Here is a 20,663-nt window from a genome sequence, read left to right on the forward strand (position 1 = left end):
TGGTGCACTCCTCCATCCTTGTGGTGGAGAGAGTGCGATTCCCTTTTTTCTTTATAGGTTCCTAGGACCTGTGCCGCTCCCCCTATGCGGCCGGAGGATACCCTCCGGCCTTAGCTGGTCTCCTTATGCCCTGTCTAGGTTGTACCTCTGTTCGGGGTGGAGTGGCTGGAGCGGCGGTAGCGGTGCCCGCATGTTCGGCTGGGCGCCGCCATCTTGCGGAAGTGACGTCGGGTTACGTCACTTCCGGGTTTTCGCTCCGGCCGACGGATGGTTGGCTGGAGCGGTGAAGCGGCGTCCCGCATGTTGCTGGGCGCCGCCATCTTGCGGGAGTGACGTTAAGTAACGTCACTTCCGGTTTTTCGCTCCGGCCGTTTGTTAGCGCGGCCGGAGGTGTATTTTAGTGAAATTAGGCCAAGGGGCCTTTAATATGTGCAGGGTCCCTTTCTGGGCCCTAATACAGAGATCTTTTTCCTTGTTTTTCAAGGAGTTAAAATCGGAGGTTTACCCCGCCCCCCTTGGGGGCGGGACTTTCGTTTTGGCGCCAAGAAGCCCTATTTAAACCTGGTGAAGCTCCAGGTTCAGTCTCCTGGAGCGCAGCTTGCTGTCAACCTTGAGTGTGGTTTGGTGCTAGAGAGTCTTGTTACCTCTGTGCTGTAAATCAGTTGTTGTCTTATTATAAAGAGCTTGCTAGGATCTTCTGGGTAAAGATCCTGAAACTTGCGATTAAGCTCTATTTTTCTTGAATTTTGTTAAATTCATGTTTTTTTTTTTTGATTTTCAGCCATGTCGTCTACCGGTGACGGAGGAGAGCGTGACCCCAGCCGGAAATCCGCGGGCAAGAGGCGCCACTTGCAGTGCCATGATTGCCAGATTGTCCTGGAGGACTCGTACGATTTCTCCCGCTGCCCACCCTGTAGGGCCAAGTCACTCCCCCAGTTGGAGCCATCTGTCCACGATGTGGTGGATTGGGTAAAAGGGTACATGGAGTCAAACATGTCCCAAGTCAACGCCTCCATACAGGAGCTGAAGAGTGCCTTGGTCGCCAAGCGTCATCGTCCCTCCTCCCCCCATCGTGCGATGGAGGTCTCGGGGGGTCAGGAGGCGAGGGAGGGCTCCGCTTCCTCCTCGGACGAGGAGGATGGTTTCTCCTATTTTTTCCCGCTGGAGAAGGCCCAGCGGCTACTAAAATCCGTCCGGTCGGGGGACCAGGACGTTGACCCGGGGGAAGCCTCATCCTCTGCCTCTAGGGGGCCTAGGGCCTTCAAAGCGGATGATTCTCTCCTGTCTCTGATGAAAACAGAGTGGAGAAAGCCAGAAAAAGGTCCAGTGTTGACCAAAAGGTTTAAGGCCGTGTTTCCGGTCAAGGAGGATCAGGTATCTTCCTGGGGGCCTGTCCCTAAGGTGGACATGGCCATCGCGAAGCTTTCCAGGAGGACCCTGATCCCTTCAGACGACGGGTCAAGTTTGTTGGACCCGATGGACAGGAAGGCGGACTGCGCCCTTAGGCGCGCTTATTCTTCAGCCTCGGCCTCCGCCTCAGTCGCGATTGCGTCGTCCGAAGTGGCGAATTTCTTAAAAACGAGGTTTTCCCAAATTGAGTCTGACCTGGACCAGGGGGTCTCTAGGGATGACATTCTGGCCTCATGCAAGACGGCCAGCCTTGCCATTGACTATTTGTGTGACGCAGCTCCACAACAACTTAAGCTGGCATCTAAGTCTATGGCTCTGTCAACCGCGGGCAGGCGTCCGCTTTGGTTGAAGCCCTGGAAGGCAGATACGACCTCGAAGCACAATCTTTGTGCCATGGCGTACGAACCCGGCAAGCTCTTTGGTGCAGAGCTAGACCATATAATGGAGGGGCTGTCGGACAAGAAGGGCAAGTCCCTTCCCCAGCAGTCCTTTCGTGGTCGGGGCAGAGGGTATGGTTCCAGAGCGGAACCGCAACCCAGACCCCAGAGGAATTGGGGTTCCCGTAGAGGAGGGAAATCCTCTCGGGGTTCTAGACCCCCCAAGAAGTCCTCGGCGCTCTGATTGCGGGCCTCCTCGAGGCTCTTGGTATTTTGCCGGTCTGACTGGAGATCTCGGGCTCCCTTCTCCCCACATTCCCGTAGGCGGTCGCCTACGACACTTTCTACCTTGTTGGCAGGATCATATCCAGGACAGTTGGGTCCTGCGTGTAATCTCCCAGGGCTACCTTGTAGACCTGAGCAGTCGGCCTCTGGACAAATTTGTCCAGACAAGGCTTCTTCCCAGCAACAAGCAGAAGATTCTAGAAAGTTACGTACTAGAATACTTCCAGAAGGGGGCCTTAGAAGAGGTTCCTCTCCTAGAGAGGGGAACAGGTATCTACTCCCCAGTTTTCCTGGTACCCAAGAGTACAGGAGGGTGGAGAATGATTATAGATTTGAGGTTCTTCAACCGTTTCATAAGACAAAAGAAGTTCCGTATGGAAACTATCCAGTCAGTGACCAATCTTCTTATGCCGGGAGATTTCTTGGCAACCTTGGACCTCAAGGATGCTTATCTCCATATTCCCATCCATCCTGGGTCCAGAAGATTCTTAAGGATCGCGGTAAATATCGGGGGGGTCCTAAAGCATTTTCAGTTTGTGGCCCTCCCGTTTGGGATCTCTTCAGCCCCACACACTTTCACCAAGGTGGTGGTCTCTGTGGTGGCCGCACTAAGGCTTCAAGGCTTGAGTATAGTTCCATACCTGGACGACTGGCTCCTCAGAGCCCCTTCCCAAGCGATCCTGTCCCAACACATCCAACAGGCTGTTACATTCCTACATCAGTTAGGATGGGTAATCAATTGGGACAAATCCCAGCTTCAACCAGCCACCTCAGTAAGGTTCCTGGGGTTCATGGTGGATTCAGTCAGGATGATGATTCATCTCACTCCCGAAAGAAAGCAATCCGTGCAACAGACAGCCCATTCCCTCTCTGTACCCAAACGGGTAACAATCCGAACATGGATGAGGATGTTGGGACTAATGTCTTCAACCGCAGAGGCGGTACCTTGGGCATTATGGCATCTACGTCCGCTCCAGTCGGAAGTATTAGCCAAGTGGAATCACAGTCCAAGGGGACTCAATTCCGTGCTCTCCCTGCCTTACAAAGTCCGGTCCTCTCTGAGGTGGTGGTCCCACCTCACGGACGGCAAGTCCCTGATCCAGCCCTCTTGGATCATACTTACTTCAGACGCATCCCTAGTAGGCTGGGGTGCGCATCTTCAGGACAAGACAGTCCAGGGAACCTGGACACCTCAGGAGAGGTTATTGTCATCGAATCTCCTGGAGATCAGAGCAATCAGGCTAGCTCTTCTTCATTTTGCTCCCATCATTCGGGGGAAGGCAGTGAAGGTACAATCAGACAGCATGACCGCTGTGTTGTATATCAACAAGCAGGGAGGCACGAGGTCACAAAGTCTCCTGAGAGAGATAGGGGTGATTTTGGATTGGGCAGAACTGAACCTCACCCACGTATCAGCCGTTCACATTCGCGGAGTTCACAATGTGATTGCGGATCGCCTGAGCCGAGGTCTTCCTACCGGAGAATGGTCACTTCATCCAGAGGTCTTCAAGGAGATAACGCTCAGGTGGGGCATGCCAGAGATCGATCTCATGGCAACGAGGTTCAACACCAAGGTGGAGAGGTATTGCTCCCTTTACAGGGAGGACAACCCGGTGGCAATAGATGCACTGTCAATCCCATGGAGGTTCAGGCTGGCCTACATCTTCCCTCCAATTTCCTTGATACCAAGGGTCTTGATGAAAATCAGGCAGGACCAAGCGTCAGTTATAGCCATTATCCCATACTGGCCGAAAAGAGCTTGGTTTACCCAACTCTTACAGATGAGTCGGGGTCAATTTCTGAGGCTTCCCCCAGAGAGAGTACTGGTGTCGGGGGGCACCCAGGTCTCCTCAAATCTTCAAATGTTCAACCTGACAGCCTGGAGGTTGATCAGTCCCTTCCAAGGATAGAAGGGCTATCGGGGTCTGTCTTGAGAACCCTGGAGCACTCCAGATCGGAAGCTACCAACAAGGCCTACTCCAGAATCTGGAAGATTTTTTCGTCCTGGTGTTCTAGGCATCAGCAAACATCCGCTGAAGCTTCCATCCCGATGATCCTACAGTTTCTACAGGACGGTCTGGATAAAGGGCTATCACCTGCTACCCTTAAAGTGCAGATTTCAGCAATCTCTGCTTGTCTCAACAGAGCGGTTTCTCAAGACCCCCTTATCAAGAGATTCCTGAAGGGAGCCTCAAGATTAAAGCCTACAGTAATCAGACCTATCCCTGTTTGGGATTTATCGGTCGTGCTCAGGGGGTTAACATCTCCCCCCTTTGAGCCCCTAGAGGAGGACGGGATTCAGGTTCCTGACCTGGAAGATCACCTTCTTGTTGGCTGTTACCTCTGCAAAGCGAGTTGGGGAACTCCAGGCTTTTTCTGCCTTTGAGCCTTATACAAAGTTCCTGCAGGATCGGGTACTCCTCAAATTTTTACCCACCTTCATCCCAAAGGTTCCCTCCTTTGATAATATTAACCAGGTGATCTCCCTACCAACATTGGCTCCATCCCCCTCCTCTGAGGAAAGAGGGCTCCATACCCTCGACATTGCGAGATGTCTTAGGATTTACCTGGAACGCTCCAAGGTATTTAGGAAGGATGAAAACCTCCTTATCCTTTTTTCCGGTACCCATAAGGGGAGGAAAGCCTCTAAGCCCTCCATCAGTCGCTGGATTAAAGAGGCAATTCGGGAGTCTTATATGTCTCAGGGCTCGGAGCCCCCTGAATTTGTAAGGGCCCACTCTACTCGAGCAGTGGCCACTTCTTTTGCAGAGAGAAGCTCGATCCCATTGGATGTGATCTGTAAGTCAGCTTCTTGGAGTTCTCACTCCACTTTTATCTCACACTATAGAGTGGATACTAGAATACATAGTTATTCCTCATTTGGCCGGACAGTGTTATCTTCCGCCAGGCATGAGGACCCTCCCATGGGGGTTTCTACTTGCTAAATCCCCATCTGTGCCACTGGTTAGGACAGTAAGGGAATCGTTAATTTCTAACGATAATTTGTTTTCCCTTAGTCCTAACAGTGGCACACAAAATTCCCACCCGTGTTTTTTAATTATGGGTTTTGTCTACTTGTTACTACACAACAGCATGAGGGCTACGCCCCTCTTTATAGGGGGCAGGGAGGGCGTGTGCATGCCAGTGTTTTTTATTTTTATGTTTCATTAAACTTCCACCTGTCCTAACCAGTCCACAGGGGCAGAATACCCCATCTGTGCCACTGTTAGGACTAAGGGAAAACAAATTATCGTTAGAAATTAACGAGCATCCTGCATCACGTGACCGCTGCATCATGCGTCACGTGACTGGCCAATTAGTGGTGAATGGGAGTAGGTCTGGCTGACTGAGGAGTAGGTCACGTGACCGCAAATATCGCGATCACCCAGCCTATCTCCCAGGAAACAGGACGCTGCATACAAGGGTGGAAGTCAGGCCGCGTGATCGCTAGTAGCACGATCACGTGACTGGTCTCCTAGGAGAATGGATGCTGCAATTGAAACGTCCCATGCCATGCGATCTAGATAGAAGCGATCGCGTGACATATGCAGAAGGGGGATAAATGCTTGTGGGCATACATTAGTGAGTTACTGCCCCAATGAGGTACTGACATAGGTAGAATTCAAACATAAGATAATTACAAATTTAAGATAATTACATAAAATAATGGCTACGGGAACCCACATAACAATAAAAATGGTAAAACCAATGATCAATATAAAATGGACAAAGAGCTGAAATGATTACCGTATTTTTCGCTTTATAAGACGCACTTTTTCCCCCTAAAGTGGGGGGGGGAGTCAGTGCGTCTTATAAAGCGAACCTGTCCAGAAACAAGGCTGCAGTACAGCCAGGCTGAGTGAGGACCGCGCAGGGAGTAAGAAGCGAGCGCATGCACCGCACCGCACATATCAAGAGGCGGGCCCGGCCCACTGTTGAAAAATTTGGCAGCGCCGCTCACCTCCAGTGCTGACTTTTCTAAGGGAACGTTACCGGTAAGTGACGAGACAGATCATCTCGCCACTACGCTTCTTGGTACTTGTGAGTGGATCTGCTCTTCAGCCGCAGGCAGCCTGGTGGCACATTGCTGGCTGATAACCAGAAGCGCACCTCCAGCAAGTGAGGCAGTGCACTCTTTGAGAAGTGTGGGGCAGGCGGCAGCCATTGAAGCTGAATGCCGCCAGCCTGCATGTCTTGTCCTCTGTTGCCGGGATCCCGCTCCAAGGCAGAGGAGGAGCAGTGCTATCCCTTGGGACTCCTGGACTGTGTACACCTGAGGTTCCTGGTTAAGTGACAGCCAGGATATGAAGGGGAGCTCAGTAGCCTAAATATGCATGAAATAAGACTATTAAGCCTCTCATCCATAGGGATACACCCATGTACTGCACTATATGGGAGGTTAAAGTCACACTTAATATAAACACTGTCCAGGGATTGTACTGTAATTGGCCTAAGTGTTCCATAGGAATACACCCATGTACTGCACATATTTTAGCACACCTTTTGGTTCCAAATATTTTTTATTTTTTTCCTTCTCTAAACCCTAGGTGCGTCTTATCATCAGGTGCGTCTTATAGCGAGAAAAATACGGTAATATACTTCATGAGTCAAAGGGATAAAAAGGGTAATACATGTAGTACAAGTACTAGGGGATTATACACATTGAGATAATCATTGGGGTCTATACAACTTACATAGAGATTGTGTTTATAAACAGTGATGGCCAGTTCGCAGTGTTCGCTGACGAACACATGCAATCTGCCATCTTTATTCCCAAGCCCGGCGATGCAGAGGTATATCCTTACCTGTGCCTGCGCCACGAGCCGCTCTGAAACACATGCGGTCACTGGGAGCAGGCAGTTCCGAGAACAGCCTTCATCGGGCTGTTCTCAGAACTGCCTGCTCCCGGTGACCGCATGTGTTTCAGAGCGTCTCGCAGCGCAGGCACAGGTAAGGACTTACCTCTGCATCGCCGGGCTTGGGAATAAAGATGGCAGATCGCATGTGTTCGTTGGCGAACACTGCGAACTGGCCATCACTGTTTATAAATAGCTGCGGTCTATGTAAGACTTATATATAGAGATTGTGTTTATAAGTAGCTGTGCCCTTATTGTGTGTTATACCTGTTTCAGCTATTAAAGGTTAATCTCAAAAGCTTAATTTAGCCCGTATGAATTTAGTGTATTCAGTTTGTAGATCCAATACATTTCACAGCGTCTAATACATTGTGGTTTTTTTCGCTGATGGGTGGGTATCTGTTTAATGGGGATGATTTTAAAACCAGTAAAGATTCCCCCATGCTTGTTGGCCGCATGTCTAGATATGCTATGTTTCTGGAATTTCTTTTTGATATTTGACATGCGTTTGTTCCGTCTATTGCGGAGTGTTTGTATCGTGCGTCCTACGTATTGCAGACCGCACTGGCATTCTATCACATAAATTACATGAGTGGAACTGCAATCTAGGGCGCCTATTATTTGGAATAATTCAATATCTCTTTTACTTTTGAAGTGGGTTGTTTGGCTGATGGTCTCACAACACAAACATCTGAGCTGGCCACATTTTTTGCTGCCTTGTGTTTGAGAGGGAGTATTCAGTTTATTCATGGTGGTAGAGTTTTTTAGAGTACTTGGTGCTAAAATATTTTTGAGGGTGCATGCTCTTCTATAGGTAAAACGTGGTTCTTTGGGGATGATTTGACTTAAAACTGGGTCTTTTTTCAAAAGATGCCAGTGTTTGTTTGTTTAAGATTGATTTGATCAGGTTATGGTTCTGGTTGAAGGTAGTGATGAAATTAAATGAGTATTAGTCCTTTTCAGTGGAAATTTTTGCTTTTGGCAGCAGACATTTCGATTGAGTGAATGTAGATGCCCGTCTCTTTGCTTCAGTAATAATTTCACTGGGATATCCTTTTTTGATGAACTTAGATGATAGGATCTTACTTTGTTTTTCAAAGTCCTCCTCAAGGGTACAGTTCCCTCTGATTCTCTTGTACTGGCTGTATGGGATATTATGTTTCCTCTTTTTATAGTGGCTACTTTTAAAATCAAGATGGCTATTGCTATCTAGCTTTTTGAAGAAGGTCCGCGTGAGGATTTTTTTTTCTCGGGTTTAAATCTCCAAATCTAGGTATTCGGCTCTGGTTTTGTGGTAAGATCCTGTGAAGGAAATTCCCCACTCATTGTTATTTAAATGCACAATGAATTCTTCAATAGTGGCGATATCTCTTTTCCAGATGATAATCAGGTCATCTATATATCCTTTAAAGAAAATAATGTTGTCCGTCCAATATTTTGTATGATAGATGTGGGCCTCCTCAAACAAAGCCATAAATAGGTTGGCAAAACTTGGCACAAAACGCGTGCAAATTTCAGTACCCCGTATTTGTCTGTATATATGATCTTGGAATTGGAATGTATTATGTGTTAATATGAATTTAATGCTATTGAGAATGAATTATTTTTGTTGTACTGGCATGGATGGATCTTTGGTCACAAAGTCTGATATACACTTTATTCCAAGTTCGTGTGAGATATTAAAATATAGAGCCGAGACATCTGATGAGGACAGTGAAGACATGTCTGTTGGGACTCTGGCACACATGGCTGACTTTATGTTAGGCTGCCTTTCCCGTGACCCTCGCTTTGTACGCATTTTGGCCAACACCGATTACTATTGAAAAAATTTCACTTTAGGTTCATTTGAAATCAGTCCAGATCAAGAATTGTTGAGGCTTTTTTCCAGAAATGTAACTTATGCTAGACTTAAACAATCAATCCAGATTTCATTGACAGGGCCTAAGAACAATTCAAACTAAACGGCAACCTTGTTGTCTGCAGTAGAAGAAAGCAAAAGGTGTCAAAAATGGCTTATCTCACCTTCCTTATGGCAATAACAATATATGTTTGACCACTGGATAGGGCACCTGAGCTTAAAAATGTGCATCTAGGTTTACCAGTTAGGACATTGAACCTTACAAGTATGCTCACATCAAGGGCTCTGAATATTTTTTTTTATAATTGTCTTAAATATTTTTTCTTTATCGTTTTCAATGCCAAGGATTGTCTAAGGTTGGGGTCACATATAGTAGTTGTATCCATCCTGTTCTTTTTCACCTGAACTGGACGCAGATGGTAAACTTTGGGCCCCTGTCCAATGTCCATATAAACATCAGTGTTTCGCTTGGGGCGAAACTAATCCACAGATACTAAACAGTCCACATGAAAAACTACACAATCAGTTTGACATCAAGCTACCATGCCGGAGGAGAGACAGATATATTTGAAGAAGGTGAAAAAGGTAATTGGGATAGCCTTCATTTTTATGGTCATTTTTGTGTTACAAAAGTTCTTCCTGAGGGTTTCTTATCAATGATTTATTGTTGTGCTATTCTTAGTCATCTCACATTTGACCGTGTAAAGCCATAAGTCCAGTACAATTCATTTTGATTATATTGACCTGTTTTCCTTCCTTAAAATCTAATTAGGTGAATGGCACTCAGAGTACACAAATACAATAAAATTAGCTATCTGGGTACCATTTTTTAGTCCATACGGATGGGTCTGTCACACGGCTCCCCCCTTGTGGAACACTCCGGCAGACCCGGCTTGACCCTTTGGCGGGTCAACTTGGGGATGACCGGACTGGGACGGAGTAGGGACGTCTGTTGGCCGGGATAACCTATCCGCATTCCCATTCTGCTTACCGGGTCGGTAGCTGATGGTGAAGTTGTAAGGCTGCAGTGCCAGACTCCATCTCAGCAGTCTGCCATTGTCTCCGGAGACCCGGTTAAGCCAGACAAGAGGATTGTGGTCTGTGATGAGGGAAAATTCTTGAACGTATAAATAAGGGCTCAACTTCTTCAGTGCCCAGACCAGGGCTAAACACTCTTTCTCCACTGCCGCATAACTCACTTCCCGAGGTAGTAACTTTCTGCTGAGATATGCGACAGGGTGCTCTCCTCCATCTTCCCCGACCTGGCTCAGCACAGCCCCCAGTCCATACATGGAAGCATCTGTATGCACAAGAAAACGTTTGTTAGGGACTGGGTCAGCCAGGACAGGGGCATTCACAAGAGCTTGCTTCAGGGCCTGAAAAGCGGCTTCACAAGCTGGAGACCACAGGACCTGCTTAGGTAAATTCTTCTTAGTCAGGTCAGTCAAGGGCTTGGCAACCGTACTGTAGTCGGGGACAAAACGTCGGTAATACCCTGCCGTCCCCAGGAAGGCCAGCACTTGGGTCTTGGTGATAGGTGTGGGCCAGTTATCTACAGCCTCTACCTTGGCTGGCTCTGGTCGCTGGCTCCCACATCCTACCCTGTGACCCAAGTACTGCACTTCTGCCATGCCTAAATGGCACTTGTCTGGCTTCAAGGTCAGGCCGGCGGCCCGAATCTTGTCCAGCACCACCCCCACGTGTACTAAATGGTCTTCCCAGGACTCACTGTAGACCGCCATGTCATCCAGGTATGCACATGCAAATTCCTGGAAGCCATCGAGGAGCCTATCCACCATACGCTGGAAGGTAGCCGGAGCATTCTTCATCCCAAATGGCATAACCTTAAACTGGTATAGGCCAAATGGGGTGACGAATGCCAACTTAGGGATAGCATCCTCGCCAAGGGGGATCTGCCAATAACCTTTGCACAGGTCAATGGTGGTCAGATAGCGCCCCTTGGCAATGCGGTCTAATAACTCGTCTACCCGGGGCATCGGGTAGGCGTCAGTGGTGGTCTGCTCGTTGAGCCGCCTGTAATCCACACAGAACCGGGTGGTCCCATCTTTCTTAGGCACCAGGACTACAGGCGAGGCCTGAGTGCTCGATAACCCCCAGCCTGGTCATCTTTCGTATCTCCTTCCGCATTCCTTCTCGGACTGCTTCAGGGATACGGTATGGGGGTTGTCGTAGGGGGTTCTGTCCGGGTGTCTCGACCTTGTGCACAGCTAGGGTGGTGTACCTGGGTTCTTGGGAGAACGTCGCCTGCTTCTCCCACAGAAGCTGTCTTGCCTGTACCTTCTCTGCTGGGTTTAGCCGGTCCCCTAGCTGCACAAGACTAGTAAGGTCAGTCTGGGGATCCTTCTCTAACAAGTCAGGTAAAGGTAAGTTCTCGGGGTCGTCAGTAGCTGGGGCACATACTTCTGCAACATCCTCTGGTCTCTTCTGATACTCCTTCAGCATGTTCACATGAAAGGATCGCTGAATCCTCTCATCTGCACAGCTGGCTATAAGATAGGTAGTATCACATACCTGAGCTAACACTTTATACGGGCCCTGCCAAGATGCTTGCATCTTGTTTGCCTTCACAGGCTTGAGCACTAGAACCTTCTGCCCAACCTGGAAGACCCGCTGTCGGGCACCCCGATCGTACCACCGCTTCTGTCTCCCCTGGGCCACCTGGAGATTCTCCCTTACCATCAAGGATAGTTTCTCCATGCGGTCCCGGAGTTCCAGGACATATGGCACTATGGGGGTCCCTTCTTGCTCTGTCTCCCCCTCCCAGTGTCCTCTAATGAGATCTAGGGGTCCACGGACCCTTCTCCCATAGAGTAACTCAAAGAGGGAGAACCCAGTAGATTCCTGGGGCACCTCTCTGTATGCAAATAGCAGATGAGGCAGGAATCGATCCCAGTCTCTGCAAGTGTCAGTAAAGGTCCTCAGCATCTGTTTAAGGGTGCCGTTAAATCGTTCGCAGAGACCGTTCGTCTGTGGGTGATAAGGTGAGCTCAGCAGCGGTTTAATGCCGCACACCTTCCACAGCTGCTTGGTAAGCACAGCGGTGAACTGAGTTCCCTGATCAGAGAGGATCTCCTGAGGGAACCTCACCCTAGTGAAAATTTTAAAAAGGGCATCAGCAACCATCTCTGCCTCTATATTAGACAGCGCTACTGCCTCTGGATAACGTGTGGCATAGTCCACCACGGTAAGAATGTATTTCTTACCTGATGGGCTAGCCCTGGCCAGTGGACCCACAATGTCAACAGCTATGCGGGAAAAGGGTTCTCCAATGATAGGCATCGACTGAAGCCTAGTCTTTGGGTGATCCCCCCGCTTACCTACCCGTTGACAGGTGTCACACGTGCTACAATAAACCCGCACATCTTGGTTAAAATTGGGCCAGAAAAAGTTTTGGGTGATTCTATGAGCTGTGCGGCGGGAACCTAGATGGCCCGCTAACGGCACATCATGCCCAATCTGCATAATCTCCTGCCGGTACTTTGCAGGTACCACTAGCTGTCGATTCTGCGGAGGGGTACTCGGTTTCTGGGACGGTTTCGGGATCCTGTACAGCCTATCCCCCACCCACTCGTAGTGCTCCCCATCCACTCCTTCTCCCCCAGAGTCGGGGTAGAGAGTCTTACCTGGGTCTCAGCAGCAGGTGGGCCGGTCTCGGCGGCACGGGTCGTGACCGCGTCCACTTCAGCGGGACCCATGGGAGCGAAGGCTGAAACGAGGGGCGCCATGTCATTGTCAAGGAGCACATCTGTGGGTAAATCCTTCATGACCCCCACATTTACATGTCCAGCGCCCACTCCCCAATCCAAATGTACCCGGGCAACGGGTAGACGAAACACGGCACCCCCGGCTACTCGCACTGCGACCGTGTCCCCGGTATGTTGGGCTTCGGATACCAGGTGCTTCTGGAGCAAAGTCATGATTGCACCGGTATCCCGTAGACCGCTGACCTCCTTCCCATTGACCTTTACACATTGCCGGTGGTGCTGTCTGTTATCCCGGTGGGCAGCCTGAACGGGGTCTGCCTCATGCAGGATGCCCCAGCACTCCTCTTGCTCTACACAGTGAGCTGCTGGGAGAGGTGGTCATGGATTGCCCCCTGCGGGTCTCCTCCAGGACTGGTTCTGGTTGGCACTGTTCATCGGGCACTCCGGTCGCTTGTGCCCTAGCTGCTTGCATAGGTAGCACCGAATGGGTTGGGAGTACTCCCGTGAGTTAAACCGGGGCGGCTGTTGATACTGGGCAGACAGAGGGGGTGCTGATGGCTGATTCATTGGAGGCTGATAGATGGTAGCTGCTGTTGGTGCTGCTGGCCTGTATTCCACTCTGGCAGGAGCCTTGCTGATGGAACTGTCCAGTTTGCGGGCATCTGTATACTCATCCGCCAGGCGAGCTGCTTCATGTAGGGTGGAGGGTTTACGATCCCTTACCCACTCTCTGACCCCTGCTGGTAATTTGTCAAAACAATGTTCCAATAGAAACATCTGTAGCACCTCTTCTCCGGACCCAGCCTGGCACTTCGCCATCCAGTGGGCAGCTGTGCGGTGCACCTTACAGGCCCATTCAACGAAAGAGTCCCCAGCTGTTTTAACAGTGTCTTGGAACCTCATCCGGTATGCTTCGGGTGTAACGGCATACCGGGAGAGTAAAGCTTCCCTGACGGCCACATAATCCCCGATCTCCTCATCAGGGATGGCCCAAAAAGCCTCGCTGGCCCGGCCGGGTAACTTGCCGGACAATATAGTAACCCAGTCTTCCAGGGGTACCTTGTGCAGTGCACATGGCCGCTCAAAATCAGCAAGGTACCCATCAATCTCTCCTTCTGTCTCACTGAAGGCTTTAAATGCAGTAAACGGCACTTTCTTTCTTTCCCCCGGGTGTGCTGTGACTGGGGCTGCTGCAGCCCCGTTTTGGCGTAGCAGGTTGGCCTCCACAGCGGCCATGACCTGGGTGATGATCTCTGCAGATGGGTTGGGACCATAATGAGCCAGCCTGATTCTTACCTCCCCGGTCAAAGCTTGCCTCCTCGGGGGTTCTGTCAGCTGTGCTTGGTCCAGTGGTTCCTTCTGCCGCTGGTACTCCATCCATTTCCAGCAATAACGCAATAATGTCCCTCTTCCTGAGGTTACTGGCCTGTCCGCCTCTTTGCTCTAATAAATCTTTTAGGGTAGCTCTTCTCAGGTTTTGGTATTGTAATTCCATTTGATCCTGGTTGTAGTGGTCTCTTTGGGCGCTGAGGATCATCCCGTCGCTTGCCACCAGTTGTTACGGTACCTATACCGCTCTTTTCCCTCCCCCCCAATAACGAGACCAAGCTCCACCTTGAGGGTAAAACACGAACGCTTTATTGAGGGCTACCCGCCCGTATTTATGCAGGTCCCCATCTGGTGTACACGCCCCTAGGGGACCAGAAGGAAGACTGTGACACAGGACAGATACGTAGCACTCAGGATACACAGACACAACACATCCCCACAATGCATCATGGTTTCCTCCTCTCTGCCCTGGGGACACCCGAAGAGTAATTCAATTATCTCTCAGGACAGAGGGAAATCACCAACACACATGTGGGAACAACAGGACAGGAATCACCACCCAAACACACAATGTCACACCCTCCCAGCAAACACAGACATTTAACATATTCCCAGATAGCTCAAGTCTGAGTGCATATCATTAGGTGAATGGCACTCAGAGTACACAAATACAATAAAATTAGCTATCTGGGTACCATTTTTTAGTCCATACGGATGGGTCTGTCACAAATCCACTCCAGTTTTTTGGGGGCTTTAGCAATATTTATGGATTACTGACCAAATGCTGACCGAATTGAAGGTGGATGCTCCACAGACAGGATCCGTTTTTTGGGGGTTATTGTTCTGATGGATCAGAAGAAGGGCAAAAAATCTGTGACATCAACACAAACGTACTGTATTATTTCAATAACACAGCAGACTCCAAATGCGTGTTACTGCAAGGCACAGTGTTCTACACCACTATAAAGGCTCTCTGCAGCCCGGAAATAGCCATTTCTTAACGCAATTCGCCACAAATAAATTCGGATTGAACTAAATTTTTTCAGAAAATTCGGCGAATCGGCCGAATCGAATCTTTTAGAAATTCACTCATCTCTAAATATAATCTTTAGCGATTTGTTTTTCTTTAGTTTTATTTGGGGACTAGTGCCCATTTCTTTAAATATGAAAACTGACACCAAAATTAGTTATTAAAAAGGGTTCCCTATTTTGTGTCAGTCGTTTTGATAGATAATATGTTTAGTTTCGCATAAATAAGGCGATGATAATGGCAAAGATTTTAGTTGGCGTGGGTGTTTTCTTTTATTTGTATTTTATTAGATTTTTCTTTTTTACATTTATTTTTGCCACATAATATGTCACCCAACAGACCCCCAGGGGACACTGAGCCTTTTGTTTTTTGCATTTTGCCACAGCTACAGAGAAAAACAGCCTCCTGCGGAGGCATTGTACAAAAAGGTGATCAGGGTCTGCTATTCACTGCATGGCGCTCATTGAGCGCTATGCATCAAGCACAGGAGAGGGCAGAAGTGGTAATAAACCACTTCTGTCTTCTCCTTGGGATCCCTGGCTGATACCTGGAGACCCGACCTGCTTTTGCTAGAGGAAAACAAAAAATATAAAAGCACCAGGGTAGTATTGCCAAGTAATAAAAAATTGGTATGGGCTTGTAGTTGGACTCCCACACTATATTACTATGGTCAATCCATTTATATATGAAGAAGGGGTTTATCTCCGAAACACATTATATGTGGATGAAATCAATTACTGTATATTTTGTTTCATCTCTGGGAAGGCACTTGAGTCCTTCTTTTCCTTTGAGGGTGATATGCCGCGTTTTGACTCCTGCCCTACTAGATTGCAGGAGCAGGAGCTTTAATTCAGCATCATACATGTATGAAGCTCTGGGATAAAGCCCAGGAGCAAACCCTGTACATGTATGGAGGTTGGTCATAAAAGGGGTTAAAAGTTAATTTTAGTGGCTCAGTTCATACTGCTCCAGAGAAATGACTTCACAAAAGTGAATGTGCTGTACCATTCCTAGGATATCTAGAAAGTTTGGTTTGTCATACAGGTGATACTTGAAAAATTTGAATATCGTGCAAAGTTCATTTATTTTAGTAATGCAACTTAAAAGGTGAAACTAACATATGAGACTCATTACAGGCAAAGCGAGATATTTCAAGCCTTTATTTGTTATAATTTGAATGATTATGGCCTACAGCTTATGAAACCCCAAAGTCACAATCTCGGGTACCTTTTGCTCAGGGGGTATGGATTAATTATCTGACTAGAGTGTGACACTTTGAGCCTAGAATATTGAACCTTTTCACAATATTCTAATTTTAAGTTGCATTACTGAAATAAATGAACTTTTGCACGATATTCTAATTTTTCGAGTTTCACCTGTATAATGTTTGTATAGTTAGTTTGAAAGTATTTTATTAATAATACCATCATGTATATCATATAGCATACATAGAATGGCACTGAAATAATATGTACCATAAAGCCAATAAGTTGAATAAGTACCATTACATCCATACAGAATATGATAAAGTACAGATTATGGGAAAAACAAAAAATAGAAATAAGAATAGATAAAATTAAATAAAATAACATAACATTAACAGACGGAGATCATACCTGGGGGTCAAAATAGACCAATTCAGTGCCGAAACATATAGAGACATACACACTGCCTTGCAGACAGGTACTATCAAGACATGTGCCCTGAGGTTTGTAATCAATAATGGGCCAGGTTGTGCTGTAGTGTCAATGAATACGAGGAGGACATCCAGGGTTCCCACAACTTCTCAAAGGCTTCATATGTATCTTGGCGAATGGCGTTTAGTCTCTCATAAAGCAAAATTTTGTTAATTCTATCAACTACTGCTTGAAAGCTAAGATCCGCTGACCGCCATTTATATGCAATATGGATCCTGGCTGCTAATAACATATGCTGAGACAGCTTAACCCCTTAAGGACCGGGCTCATTTTCACCTTAAGGACCAGGCCATTTTTTGCAAATCTGACCAGTGTCACTTTAAGTGGTGATAACTTTAAAACGCTTTGACTTATCCAGGCCATTCTGAGATTGTTTTTTCGTCACATATTGTACTTCATGATACTAGTAAAAAAAAGTCAAAAAAATTAATTTTTTTGCATAATAAAATACCTAATTTACCAAAAATTTGGAAAAATTAGCAAATTTCAAAGTTTCAGTTTCTCTACTTCTGTAATACATAGTAATACCCCAAAAAATTGTGATGACTTAACATTCCCCATATGTCTACTTCATGTTTGAATTATTTTGGGAATGATATTTTATTTTTTGGGGATGTTACAAGGCTTAGAAGTTTAGAAGCAAATCTTGAAATTTTTCAGAAATTTACAAAAACCCAATTTTTAGGGACCACTACAGCTCTGAAGTCACTTTGCGAGGCTTACATAATAGAAACCGCCCAAAAATGACCCCATTCTATAAACTACACCCCTCAAGGTATTCAAAACTGATTTTACAAACTTCGTTAACCCTTTAGGTGTTGCACAAGAGTTATTGGCAAATGGGGATGAAATTTGAGAGTTTCATTTTTTTGCCTAATTTTCCATTTTAACCCATTTTTTCCACTAACAAAGCAAGGGTTAACAGCCAAACAAGACTGTATCTTTATTGCCCTGACTCTGCTGTTTACAGAAACACCCCATATGTGGCCATAAACTACTGTACGGCCACACAGCGGGGCGTAGAGTGAAAGGTGCGCCGTATGGTTTTTGGAAGCCAGATTTTGCTGGACAGTTTTTTTGACACCATGACCCATTTGAAGCCCCCTGATGCACCCCTAGAGTAGAAACTCCATAAAAGTGACCCCATCTAAGAAACTACACCCCTCAAGGTATTCAAAACTGATTTTACAAACTCCGTTAACCCTTTAGGTGTTGCACAAGAGTTATTGGCAAATGGGGATGAAATTTGAGAATTTCATTTTTTTGCCTAATTTTCCATTTTAACCAATTTTTTCCACTAACAAAGCAAGGGTTAACAGCCAAACAAGACTGTATCTTTATTGCCCTGACTCTACTGTTTACAGAAACACCCCATATGTGGCCATAAACTACTGTACGGCCACACAGCGGGGCGTAGAGTGAAAGGTGCGCCGTATGGTTTTTGGAAGCCAGATTGTGCTGGACAGTTTTTTTGACACCATGTCCCATTTGAAGCCCCCCTGATGCACCCCTAGAGTAGAAACTCCATAAAAGTGACCCCATCTAAGAAACTACACCCCTCAAGGTATTCAAAACTGATTTTACAAACTTTGTTAACCCTTTAGGTGTTGCACAAGATTCAATGGAAAATAGAGATACAATTTCAAAATTTCACTTTTTTGGCAGATTTTCCATTTTAATATTTTTTTTCCAGTAACAAAGCAAGGGTTAACAGCCAAACAAAACTCATTATTTATGGCCCTGATTCTGTAGTTTACAGAAACACCCCATATGTGGTCGTAAACTACTGTACGGGCACACGGCAGGGCGCAGAAGGAAAGGAATGCCATACGGTTTTTGGAAGGCAGATTTTGCTGGACTGGTTTTTTGACACCATGTCCCATTTGGAGCCCCCCTGATGCCCCCCTAGAGTAGAAACTCCATAAAAGTGACCCCATCTAAGAAAGTACACCCCTCAAGGTATTCAAAACTGATTTTACAAACTTTGTTAACCCTTTAGGTGTTGCACAAGATTCAATGGAAAATAGAGATACAATTTCAAAATTTCACTTTTTTGGCAGATTTTCCATTTTAATATTTTTTTTCCTGTAACAAAGCAAGGGTTAACAGCCAAACAAAACTCATTATTTATGGCCCTGATTCTGTAGTTTACAGAAACACCCCATATGTGGTCCTAAACTACTGTACGGGCACACGGCAGGGTGCAGAAGAAAAGGAATGCCATACGGTTTTTGGAAGGCAGATTTTGCTGGACTGGTTTTTTGACACCATGTCCCATTTGAAGCCCCCCTGATGCACCCCTAGAGTAGAAACTCCAAAAAAAGTGACCCCATTTTAGAAAGTACGGAATAGGGTGGCAGTATTGTTGGTACTAGTTTAGGGTACATATGATTTTTGGTTGCTCTATATTACACTTTTTGTGCGGCAAGGTAACAAGAAATAGCTTTTTTGGCATGTTTTTTTTTTTTGTTATTTACAACATTCATCTGACAGGTTAGATCACGTGGTAATTTTATAGAGCAGGTTGTCACGGACGCGGCGATACCTAATATGTATACAATTTTTTTTATTTATGTAAGTTTTATACAATAACTTCATTTTGAAAACCAAAAAATTGTTTAGTGTCTCCATAGTCTAAGAGCCATAGTTTTTTCAGTTTTTGGGTGATTATCTTGAGTAGGGTCTAATTTTTTGCGGGGTGAGATGACAGTTTGATTGGCACTATTTTGGGGTGCATATGACTTTTTGATCGCTTGCTATTACACTTTTTGTGACGTAAGATGGCAAAAAATTGCTTTTTTTACACAGTTTTTTTTTTTTTTTTTTACGGTGGTCACCTGAGGGGTTAGGTCATGTGATATTTATATAGAGCCGGTCGATACGGACGCGGCGATACCTAATATGTATACTTTATTTTTATTTATGTACATTTTACACAATGATTTTATTTTTGAAACCAAAAAAAATCATGTTTTAGTGTTTCCATAGTCTAAGAGCCATAGTTTTTTCAGTTTTTGGGCGATTATCTTGAGTAGGGTCTCATTTTTTGCGGGATGAGATGACGGTTTGATTGGTACTATTTTGGCGTACATGCGACTTTTTTGATCACTTTTATTACCTTTTTTGGGAAGTAAGGTGGGCAAAATTTCAATTTTCTCATAGTTTTTATTTTTTTATTTTTATGGCGTTCACTGTGCGGGGAAAGTAACATGACCATTTTATAGATCAGGTCGTTACGGACGCGGCGATACCTAATATGTGTAGTGTATTTTATTTTTTTAATTTTTATTCAGTGATAAATGTTTTTTTTTTTTATCTTAACTTTTTTCACTTTTTATTTGATTTTTTTGACCCAGACCCACTTGGTTCTTGAAGATCCAGTGGGTCTGATGTCTGTAAAATACAGAACAGAACCTATATTGGTTTCTGCACTGTATTTTACTTACACTGAACAGGTCTATGCTTTCAGCACAGATCTGTTCAGCACCATGGACAGCAGGACGCCTGATCAGGCGTCCTGTTGCCATGGGAACCTTCCCCGTCTGCTCAGTTATGGTCAGAACTTCGCAGACGGGGAAGGGTAAGGACGGGGTTCTGGGGGGGCTGTCTGGGGGCTCTCTCCTTCTCCCATCGGGGGGCTGCAAAGGCACAGCAGCCCCCCGATCGGAGAGGGAGGGAGCTCCCTCTTACTGTTAACCTTTTCCATACAGCGGTCCGTACGGACCGCTGTATGGAAAGGGTTAAACGGCTGACATCGCATCAACGATGTCAGCCGTTTATACCAGGGTGCCAGCAATGTGCTGGCACCCTGGTATACCCACTGTACACCAACGATTATGCAATGGGAGGCGGGCGGGGGATCGCGATCCCGCCTGCCGCACCGCCCGCCTCCCGCAACGCCCCCACTGCATGCGACACCCCCCCTGCACCACCCGCCGCCATCAAATCGTGCAGGGGTGCAGGGGGGGGTTAACAATATTGATTTCGGGCACTCTGAAGTTTCTGATCCCCGCGGTCAGGGACCGCGGGGATCAGAAACGGCAAAAAGCGCAGCAAACCGCAGGTCTGAATTGACCTGCGGTTTTCTGCGATCGCC

Source organism: Bufo gargarizans, chromosome 8 (assembly GCF_014858855.1).
Source record: "Bufo gargarizans isolate SCDJY-AF-19 chromosome 8, ASM1485885v1, whole genome shotgun sequence".
Classification (NCBI taxonomy): domain Eukaryota; kingdom Metazoa; phylum Chordata; class Amphibia; order Anura; family Bufonidae; genus Bufo; species Bufo gargarizans.